Below are 9911 nucleotides of genomic sequence, written 5' to 3' on the forward strand. Positions count from 1 at the left end.
GAATCAACTCTTGCTTTAGATTAGACCAGCCTTGTGCTTGGTTGAACCTATTTATGCGATTGGGGATATTTAAAATTCCCGTTGCCTATTCATCGGGCGATCGAAGCACCACCAAACGGGAATCATAAGAAATATTAGACAGGGCTACTACTATTGGCTTGTATTCAACTTTGAATGTAACTTGAAAAATTGTTTGGATAAAGTTAGCGATTCACAAATTGACGATGATCGAATTGACAATAGCATTGTACAGAGGTATATTACACGCTGAATAAAGCTTAGTTGTAATATTTGTGGATTGATTGCGATTTAACGGGGCTACGGGCGTCTCTGACTACCTTTTATATCACTGTCTTCAATTGTTTCTTTTATTTATTTATTTTTTTTTTTGGTCCCTCTCTTTATGGATATTTCAGATTTTGGAAAATGGAAATTATGCAGTGTACAACATATGCCATCAATCTGCAGAATCAATATTTCTTAATTACGTATAAATACCATTATTTATTTTCTTTTGAGGGATTTTATTCAGTGCTTGGCGTGTAGTGTTGAAGTGAAGGGTGGTTGAGCATACTTACCTGGCACAGGGGACACCTTGATCAAGAAGGCGGTTCCCCCAAGGTGAGGCTCACCATTGCACTCCGGTGGTGCTGACCCTTGCGATTGACCCAAATGTGGTCAACTCGGGTGCGCAATTTATGGTAGCGAGGGACTGCGTTCGCGCTATCCCTCAAATAATCTTCATATCCCAAATTAAATGCAAGCAGTCCAAGCAACGCATTTTGGTAGTTGACTTTATTGCCCTTCAGTGGATTTCTTGCAACTTTTAAGTACTGTACAGTATATCAACACACCTCCAAAAGCTAATTTATCGTCTTGTTTCTAAAGATTTAGAATGAACTTTTGTTTTACAATGGATAGATTTAAGTCCACCTACTTTTGTGTTTTTCAGTTCTTTCAGTTGGTTATAATCTAAGCTGAAAGATTATAGTACTAATCCTTTTACAGATAATTTTTGTGATGTAAAGCTGCTTCAGTATATGCAACAGAACTATCTGCCATAGGTAAAACCCTAGATATAGCATATCATTCAAAAGAGAAGTGATGTGTCAGATATTCAGATTGTAGTAGTGCTCTGAAAAGCCTGAACTATTATAATTCATCCCATTCTTGAGTATGGAAGGCTCAGCGTGGCTATTTCGCATTTATGTTTCTACAGAATCTTTTTTGTTGGATTCCTGGTCACGTTGGAATCCTGGAGAATGAAGAAGCAGACAGAGCAGCAAAGAATGCTATTTTGAACTCATTAATTTATATAATTTCTATTTTCATTTATTGTCATCATAGCCCAGAATTTTATTGTATTGAAGATAGCACTAATCACAGAAATAATTTTTAAAATGTTATTGTATTGCAGTAAAAAGATACGTTCTGTCAGTGAAAATCAGTTATACAATTTAAGTCTAAATGGCTGAATTCTCATCTGCCTCGAAAATGTTTCATTACACACACACACACACACACACACACACACACACACACCATAGCGTGAGAGTTCACAACCTACAACGACTGCTATATTTCAGTTTACTGCACTTATGGCTAATTCTTGTACTTGACTAGATCCTGAAGGTGGGGTTAATTACATGGTTGATTAAATTATGATCGATTTTGAGGATGCTTGTGAAGTCTTATTACTCTGTTTTGGACTTGACCCCATCAGGTCGAGTGAAACATAATTTTCCAATTAAGGACCACTAGTAATAATAATAATAATAATAATAATAATAATATAATAATAATAATAATAATAATAATACTTGCACAGAACCAGTACAAAAAGAGGCATGATTCAGTAGCAAAAGCCCTCCACTGGAGCCTGTGCAAGAAACATCAGCTACCTTGCAGTAATAAGTGGTACGAGCACCAACCTGAAGGAGTGATAGAAAACGATCAGGCAAAGATCCTCTGGGACTATGGTATCAGAACGGATAGGGTGATACGTGCAACAGACCAGACGTGACGTTGATTGACAAAGTCAAGAAGAAAGTATCACTCATTGATGTCGCAATACATGGGGCACCAGAGTTGAAGAGAAAGACAGGGAAAAAATGGATAAGTATCAAGATCTGAAAATAGAAATAAGGATATGGGATATGCCAGTGGAAATCGTACCCATAATCATAGGAGCACTAGGCACGATCCCAAGATCCCTGAAAAGGAATCTAGAAAAACTAGACGCTGAAGTAGCTCCAGGACTCATGCAGAAGAGTGTGATCCTAGAAACGGCACAAATAGTAAGAAGAGTGATGGACTCCTAAGGAGGCAGGATGCAACCCGGAACCCCACACTATAATTACCACCCAGTCGAATTAGAGGACTGTGATAGAGCAAAAAGAAAAAAATAAATAATAATAATAATAATAATACTCGATGTTTACGGAGACTTATATTCTCATAAATGATCAGTTAAATTTTATAGAAAAATTGGTGTTTATGATTTCCATTTTAATCGAAAGTAATAATGATGATTTATATACTAAAATTTCAGTGAAAGAATATGTATTGCAATATTTGATACTGGACACGTATGGCACCAGGGCAGTGACCTAAAACAACGGCCCAAGTTTCTTCCAAAATTTTACGAATCCAAGCTGACTTTCCTGGTTGCCCTTAATTACTGTATAATAATACTTGTCAAAAGGCTTTCATCTGGTGTATTATTTGGAGAGATTTCGAATTGGATCTTATTTTCCAAAAGCTAGAATTGTTTTTGAGATTGATAGATTTTGTAATAAATTTATATTTTCAAATTGATATAGTATGTAATGAATTTATATTTAAGAACAGACACGGTTTATTTGTGTGGAGAGCTCCTGATAAACTACCCGAATATCATCCAAGGTACTGATGGCCATTCAACAAAATAAACAAACCCAGCAATACTTGGATCGAGAAGTCTGTCTCTGCAAGAGGAGTGGCGGAGTCTTCCAATATTGTTGTTGGAAGTAGATCTGAAATTCCGCAAATTGCCAGTATCATCATGTTCTTTTTAGTGGTTTTTAAGACATGCTGAACAGATTTGGTTCTACACCGTTTATGGAATGGGTAGGGTGACCATTTATTTGAGATGTGAAAAGGGGACACCCTTATAAATTAATAAGTACGTATATGTTATGCATAAGCATAACCCTAATATATATGCATATATACATATATATATATATATATAGATATATATATATATATATATATATATATATATAATATATATATATATATATATATATATATACATATTGCTACTTTTATAGATCTCTTCGTCTACCCAGTAATTAATTAATTAGTTTGATTTGGCAAACGGCAGCCATTTCCTCCAAATATCAGCTGATTTTTAGTAAACTCCAGCCAGAGGTAGGGAGTTCCTAAGTTGGGGGAAAATAGATTCTTGTCAGCTTTAGGGACGTATCTTAAGGGAAGGATGTAGGCAGACTGGTACTTCTTAGGCCTATATCTTAAGCTCTTTTTCCTGTGAACCTCTGCTGGCTGTATGTTCTGTTTCCAGGATTTGCCCTGCTCATGGGGGGTTAAGCTGACCCCCAACACCCAGGCAAGACACCTGCGAACTGCCCCAGTCGTCTCGAGACGTGACCCCGGACGGATGTTCAGCCAGCCAGCCTCCAAAACTTAAGCCTAACGGCGTACTGGCGCGCCCGAGCCCAGACCTAAGACAAAGCCGGGCGCCACATTTTCTACAAAGGTCCACACTGAACATTGCATCCAGGTACGTCTTGTGAAACAGCATATTGCCAGTCCCTTACAACCTATTATCTATTTGATCCCCATTTTCCAATTCAAACTCCCTTGCATTCCAAAAAAGAACTCATCCTTTGTTTCCTCTCACTGCCTCATGGCTCCGCATGCTTCCCTTGTGTGATCGTCCCAGACAAATGAAGTCATTGCATACCTCAGTGAAACATTACAGTTCCTTTGCCCCAGTGTTAGAGAACTAAATTAATACTAATTTGGGCAAGAAATCCTTTTTTCTTTAATATTATTTAATCTGGGATCCTTTTTCCAGATTCCCTGAGTCACGTGCCAAGTCTCTCTGCCCGCTAGTGTTGCATTACCGCAAAATTATGAAACCAGCTTTTTATGAATGGACGTTTTAGCCAGCTATCATTTGTGAGAGATATATGGGTCCCAACGTGGGGACACGCTGCATTTACTTTTCTCCAGGTCCAGTACGAGCCTCTTGTATATAAATAGCTGTAAAGTATTTAGCTGAGTTTATGGCGACCTGTTCCTCTAGAGTAAATTATCACTATAAATCCGTTTCACGGTAAGTTCAAGTAAATTCACCTTGTTCTCCCTTAACTTTTCCTGTTTACGTATCGGAGCCTCTCTCAAGGCCAGGCTCATACTTAAAAAAAAATATATATATATATATATATATATATATATATATATATATATATATATATATATATATATATATATATATATATATATATATATATTATGAGTGCGTAAGTACTCTACATACAAATTTATTTCTATTCATGAACGTTTGAGCTTTGCAGACGAATAATGTTCAACCTGTAAATAAAGAGAAACAATGATATATTCTTGCGACATGCATGTTTAAAACACATTTTACGCTCTGGTTAGGAATTAACACTTGTAGATTAGTCCAGCCTTGTGCTTGGTTGAACTTTATATGATTAGTGGAGACATTTTTAAATTCCCGCTGCCTATTGATCGGCGATCGAAGCACCACCAAACGGGAATCGTAAGAAGTGTTAGACAGGGCTACTGCTGGCTTGTGTTCACCTTCGAATTTTAACTTTGAAAAATTGACGTGATGAAATTAACGATTCTGGAATTAACGATAATTAACATGAGAAGGGTATTGCACCAAAGTGAAGAACACGCTAATAACATTTGAGCTGTAAAATTTGGGGATTGAATGCGATCTACCAGGGATATGGGCTTCTCTACCTTTCATTTGATTGTCTTTGGGAAGATTCTTTCATTATTTTTCTGTCATACTTTTCTCCTTGATGGCCATTTTTGATTTCTATAAATGAAAGTTATGCATTGTAAAAAATGTGCTATCGGTCTGCTTGACCGAGATTTCTAAAATATTCATTATTTCCATTATTTAATTGTGGTTCATGGATTGTGTGCAGTGTGCGGCATGTTGTGTGCAAGTGAAGGGTGGTTGAGCATACTTACCTGGCACAGGGGACACCATGATCACGAAGGTGGTTCCCCCAAGGTGAGGCTCACCATTGCACTCCGGTGGTGCTGACCCTTGCGATTGACCCAAATGTGGTCAACTCGGGTGCGCAATTTTTGGTAGCGAGGGACTGCGTTCGCGCTATCCCTCTAATAACCCTCATTATTGAAATGTGCAGTGAATGTATTGTGGTAATTGCTACAGCCCAACAAATTATGAAAAACCTCCCTGTGACCACTTCTTCCTTTCCCTTTGAAATCATACCCATCCCAAGGAAAGCCATCCTTCATTAGGAATACTGAAATCAGTTCTTAAGCTGATCTAGTAAACCTGGGTTTAGCATTCCAACTTCCCATTATCATATTGGTTAAGCATGTTACTTGCATATGTACTATACATTGTCTATGGTGGTTGTTATTTCTCTTATGCAGATTTGCAATTTCATATAAAATTCAAAACTTTTATTATGTTTTTGAAGCCAAGCAATCAGCTGAGGATGGCCCTTTCCCTGATACTTGTCATCCAGAAAGTATTCTTACAAAATTTGCATTTTGTTGTAGGGTTGTTGAGAAAGTTCTTGATGAACTTAATTGATAGCTGAGGTGGAGAAGATCCGGATGGTTTCTTACCTTGTGTGTGTGTGTTTTTTTTTTAATTTTTTTTATTAAGGTTTCCAGTGTGTTGTCTCCTAAGATTAGTAGATTCTATAGATTTTGATGTGAAAGTAGTATCTTTGCAGATGGTCACAAAATTAGTAATACAGTGCCTGTTCCACATAATGTCTTAAATGCGAAATGAAGTAACCAGTCTCTACAGAACAATTTCTATTCTCCCTGTGCTCTCCAAAGATGCTGATAAACTTATAGATTTTAGTGCAGCTTTCGACTTGGTAAATCAGAAGGCACTTATTCATAAACTTTAGAATTTGGGAGTGGGTGGGTATGTTTTAGTATGACTTCAAGAGTTCCTTACAGGCAGGCAGCAGCGAGTTGATGTTGATGGAATGTTTAGTGAGCCAAAACTTATTGTGTCTTGGGTTCCACAGGGTAGTGTTCTTGGTCCACTGTTATTTTTACTGTATACAAATGATATGATTGTTTTTTCTGTAAAACAAGATTGTTCAGTATACCGATGATGTAACAGTAGTGGGTGTAGTAAAGTCTCCATTTATGAGATATGAAGCTGCCGTTAGTCTGAACGGTGACATAAAACAGATTAGTAAACAGAGTAGTCTGTTGGCTATAAGGTTGAACTCTAGTGAAACGAAAACATTATTGCTTAGCAGATCTCGTACAGATTTTAAACCCCATCCTTCCTTCAGGTTTAACTATTCTGGGACTAACTTTTAACTCAAATATCTTGAGAAACATCTAATGAAAGTGTCAGCAAATACTGCACAAAAGTTAGGTATTGTGCGTAAGGCCTCATATATTTATAACAGTGATATAAGCAATGCAACCCGTTTAGGTCATCTGTGTCTCCTTTACTAGAGTACTGTTCTCTGGTGTGGATGTCTTCATCTGTCTGAGATTTATCTCTTGAAGATAGAGTGGTTTGTTTCAGTAGTAGTGTTTGTTTCCTAATATTAGCAGTTATGAATTGGACCATGGACAGTTGGTCTTTTAATTATTTGTCAGTTTTTGTAGTTGTATTTTAACAGATCTTTCACATCCAGGATTGACCTCTGATCTGCTTTTCCTGTCGAGAGGAACCAGGTTTGCAAAACAGTAGCACCCAAGGTCTATAGAATGAATACCTTGGAAGCACCAATATGCATGGAATGTGCCTCGCTGTCGAGCTTATTAGTCATAGAGTTCCTTTATTCTTCACACCTTTGGACTGTGGAAGAATGTCCCTTCGGATGTTGTGCAACTTCAAAAGTTCATGCAGAGATGCAATGCATTTGCTACGCTAATTCAATTCTCCTTACATTTCTATAATTTACTTACACTTTTATCTATTTATTAATTTATTCTTTTTTAATTGATCTCTCTTTGTATGTCCCTTAACCTATCGCACCTCCATAGGGGGTTAGTGCCGACAGTGCACCTCCATGGTGCGTTGTAGGCATTACAAGGTTTTTTGCAGCGTTCCCTCGGCCCCTAGCTCCATCCCCTTTCATACCTTTAGTGTTCCTCTGTGCATGTCTCTTCCATTTTACTTTCCAAATCTCCTAACAATTGTTTTCATGGTACAGCTTCAAAGTTTACTCGTTACACCTTTACCTCATTTTTTTTTACTCAATTTCCCATTCAGCATTTGGCCTTTGGGCTAGATTTTAGTCAACCTAGGTCAGTGAACTCTCTTAATATGCTTCTGTAGTAGATGTTCAATATTTGGAGACTTCGTTTGAAAAATTACATAATACAGCAGAATCGATGTGTGACACGCTTTTTAACTGTTAATTTTAGTGCGTATTAGAGTTTTTAGAGCCTTAGATCGACTTCTCATAAATCTCATTTTTCAGTAACTTATGCTGAAATTTCTTATACAGGTTCGTATGATTACGAAATTGATTAAGTCGTTCTGTAATGCTTGGATGTGCTCTTTAGTTTGCTAAAATCTATTAAGCACCGCGGCTATGATATCTTGGGGATGTAATAAGGATGAATAGAAATATCAGCACGTGTACGTGCGAATTCATTTCATTTCATGAATGTTTCGACTTTTCAGATACCTAATTAGTTTTCAATCTGTGAATATAGAGAAACAACGATTTCGTGCAGCATGCGTGTTTTATATTCTATTTAGGAGTCAACAACTTGATTTAGATTAGGCCAGCCTTGTGCTTGGTTGAACCTATTTATGCGATTGGGGATATTTAAAATTCCCGTTGCCTATGCATCAGGCGATCGAAGCACCACCAAACTGGCTTGTGTTCAACTTTGAATTGTAACTGAAAATTGTTAGGATAAAAATTAGCGATTCTGAAATTGACGAGGATCGAAAGGACAAGAGCATTGTACAGAGGTATATTGCACGCTGGAATAAAAAAGCTTGGTTGTAATATTTTGTTGATTGTTACGATTTAACGGGCTAATTCATCGTCTTTGTTTCTAAAGATTTCGAATTTGCTTTGGTTTTACAATGGATAGATTTAAGTACACCTACTGTTTTGTCAGTTCTTTCAGTTGGTTATACACAGTAGAACTGTCTGCCATAGTTAAAACCCTAGATATAGCATATCATTCAAGAGAAGTGTGTTAAGTATTCTGATTGTAAAAGTGCTCTGAAAAGCCTGAACAATTATAATTCATCCCATCCTTGAGTATGGAAGGCTCAGGGCGTGGCTATTCGCATTATATAGGTGTAGAAGAGAATCTTTTCGTTGGATTCCTGGTCACGTTGGGATCCTGGGGAATGAAGTAGGAGACAAAGAAGCAAAGAATGCTAGTTTAAAACTCATTATTTATATTATCCATTTTCACTCATTGTCATCATAGCGCAGAATGGCCCTGTGGGTCCAAGTGCTTGGCTTTATGCCTAAATCACATATTCCAGTAAAATAACACTAATCACAGAAAAATAATTTTATTTTACTTTATTTGTATTGCAGTAAAGAGATGCATTCTGTCTATGAAAATCAGTTATACAAGTTTAAGTCTAAACTGGCGGAATTCTCATATGCCTCGAAAAATGTTTCATTACACACACACACACACACACACACACACACACACACACACACAAACCATAGCGTGAGAGTTCACAACCTACATTGACTGCTGTATTTAAGCGTTTCATGTTTACTGTCACTTACAGCCAATTCTTTTACTTGACTAGATCCCGAAGGTGGGGTTAATTACATGCTTTATCAAATGTCGGGCCGCTGTTTCCCAAAGTGTCTCTCGAATGCCGCCGGCGTTCGGGAGTTAGCGCCGAAGTGGGAAAAAAGTTTTAAAAAAGAAATCACAGCACGCTTGGTTTTATGATTTAAGAGTTCATTTTTGGCTCCTTTTTTTTTTGTCATTGCCTGAAGTTTAGTATGCAACCATCAGAAATGAAAAAAAATATCATATATAAATATTGGAATATATGACAGCGCGAAAAAACAATTTCATTTATAATTGTATACAAATTGCGCTGTGAGCAAAATAGTTAAAGCTAATGAGTTGATTTTTATTTCGTTTATTGTACACTAAATTGCGATGATTTTGGTATATAACGAATTGTAAAACGATCAAAATAACACCCAGAAAATATTATCACAAAATGATGCATGAATTCATAACGAGCGGATGTAAAAATTAAGTTTTTTTCAAAAATTCACCATAAATCAAAATATTGTGCTAGAGACTTCCCGTTTGTTGCAAAATGATTGAATATTACTAGAATATATGAGTTTTAGCTTACAATTGCAGTTTTCAACCATTTTGGTCGAGTTAAAGTTGACCAAAGGTCGAATTTTTTCTATTTATCATGATTTACATGAAAATAATTCAAAACTGATAAAAGCTACAACCATGAGTTATTTTTTGTTGTATATTACATGAAAATGTGCACATTTTCATGCATAACAATTTGTGTAAGGCCTAATATAAAATGGTGCAAAAATTACGACAAGGTGACTCAAGCATTTCTGAGATTTTCGGCCGAGTTACCGCACGCAGAGGGAAGGAAAAACTTTTTCAAAAAATCACTATAAATCAAAATATTGTGCTAGAGACTT

At 36.7% G+C, this 9911-nt stretch overlaps 2 non-coding genes across 2 annotated transcripts; both read left to right on the plus strand.

The window, feature by feature from the left end:
• The first annotated feature begins 570 nt into the window (after positions 1–570).
• Positions 571–733, plus strand: LOC135223374 (U1 spliceosomal RNA). Its single transcript, XR_010316497.1, has one exon. It is a non-coding gene; the product is annotated as a U1 spliceosomal RNA (small nuclear RNA).
• A 4497-nt stretch (positions 734–5230) lies between these two features.
• LOC135223363 (U1 spliceosomal RNA) lies at positions 5231–5393 on the plus strand. Its single transcript, XR_010316487.1, has one exon. It is a non-coding gene; the product is annotated as a U1 spliceosomal RNA (small nuclear RNA).
• The last annotated feature ends 4518 nt before the right edge of the window (positions 5394–9911 follow it).

The sequence above is a fragment of the Macrobrachium nipponense genome, chromosome 8, assembly GCF_015104395.2.
Source record: "Macrobrachium nipponense isolate FS-2020 chromosome 8, ASM1510439v2, whole genome shotgun sequence".
Lineage (NCBI taxonomy): Eukaryota > Metazoa > Arthropoda > Malacostraca > Decapoda > Palaemonidae > Macrobrachium > Macrobrachium nipponense.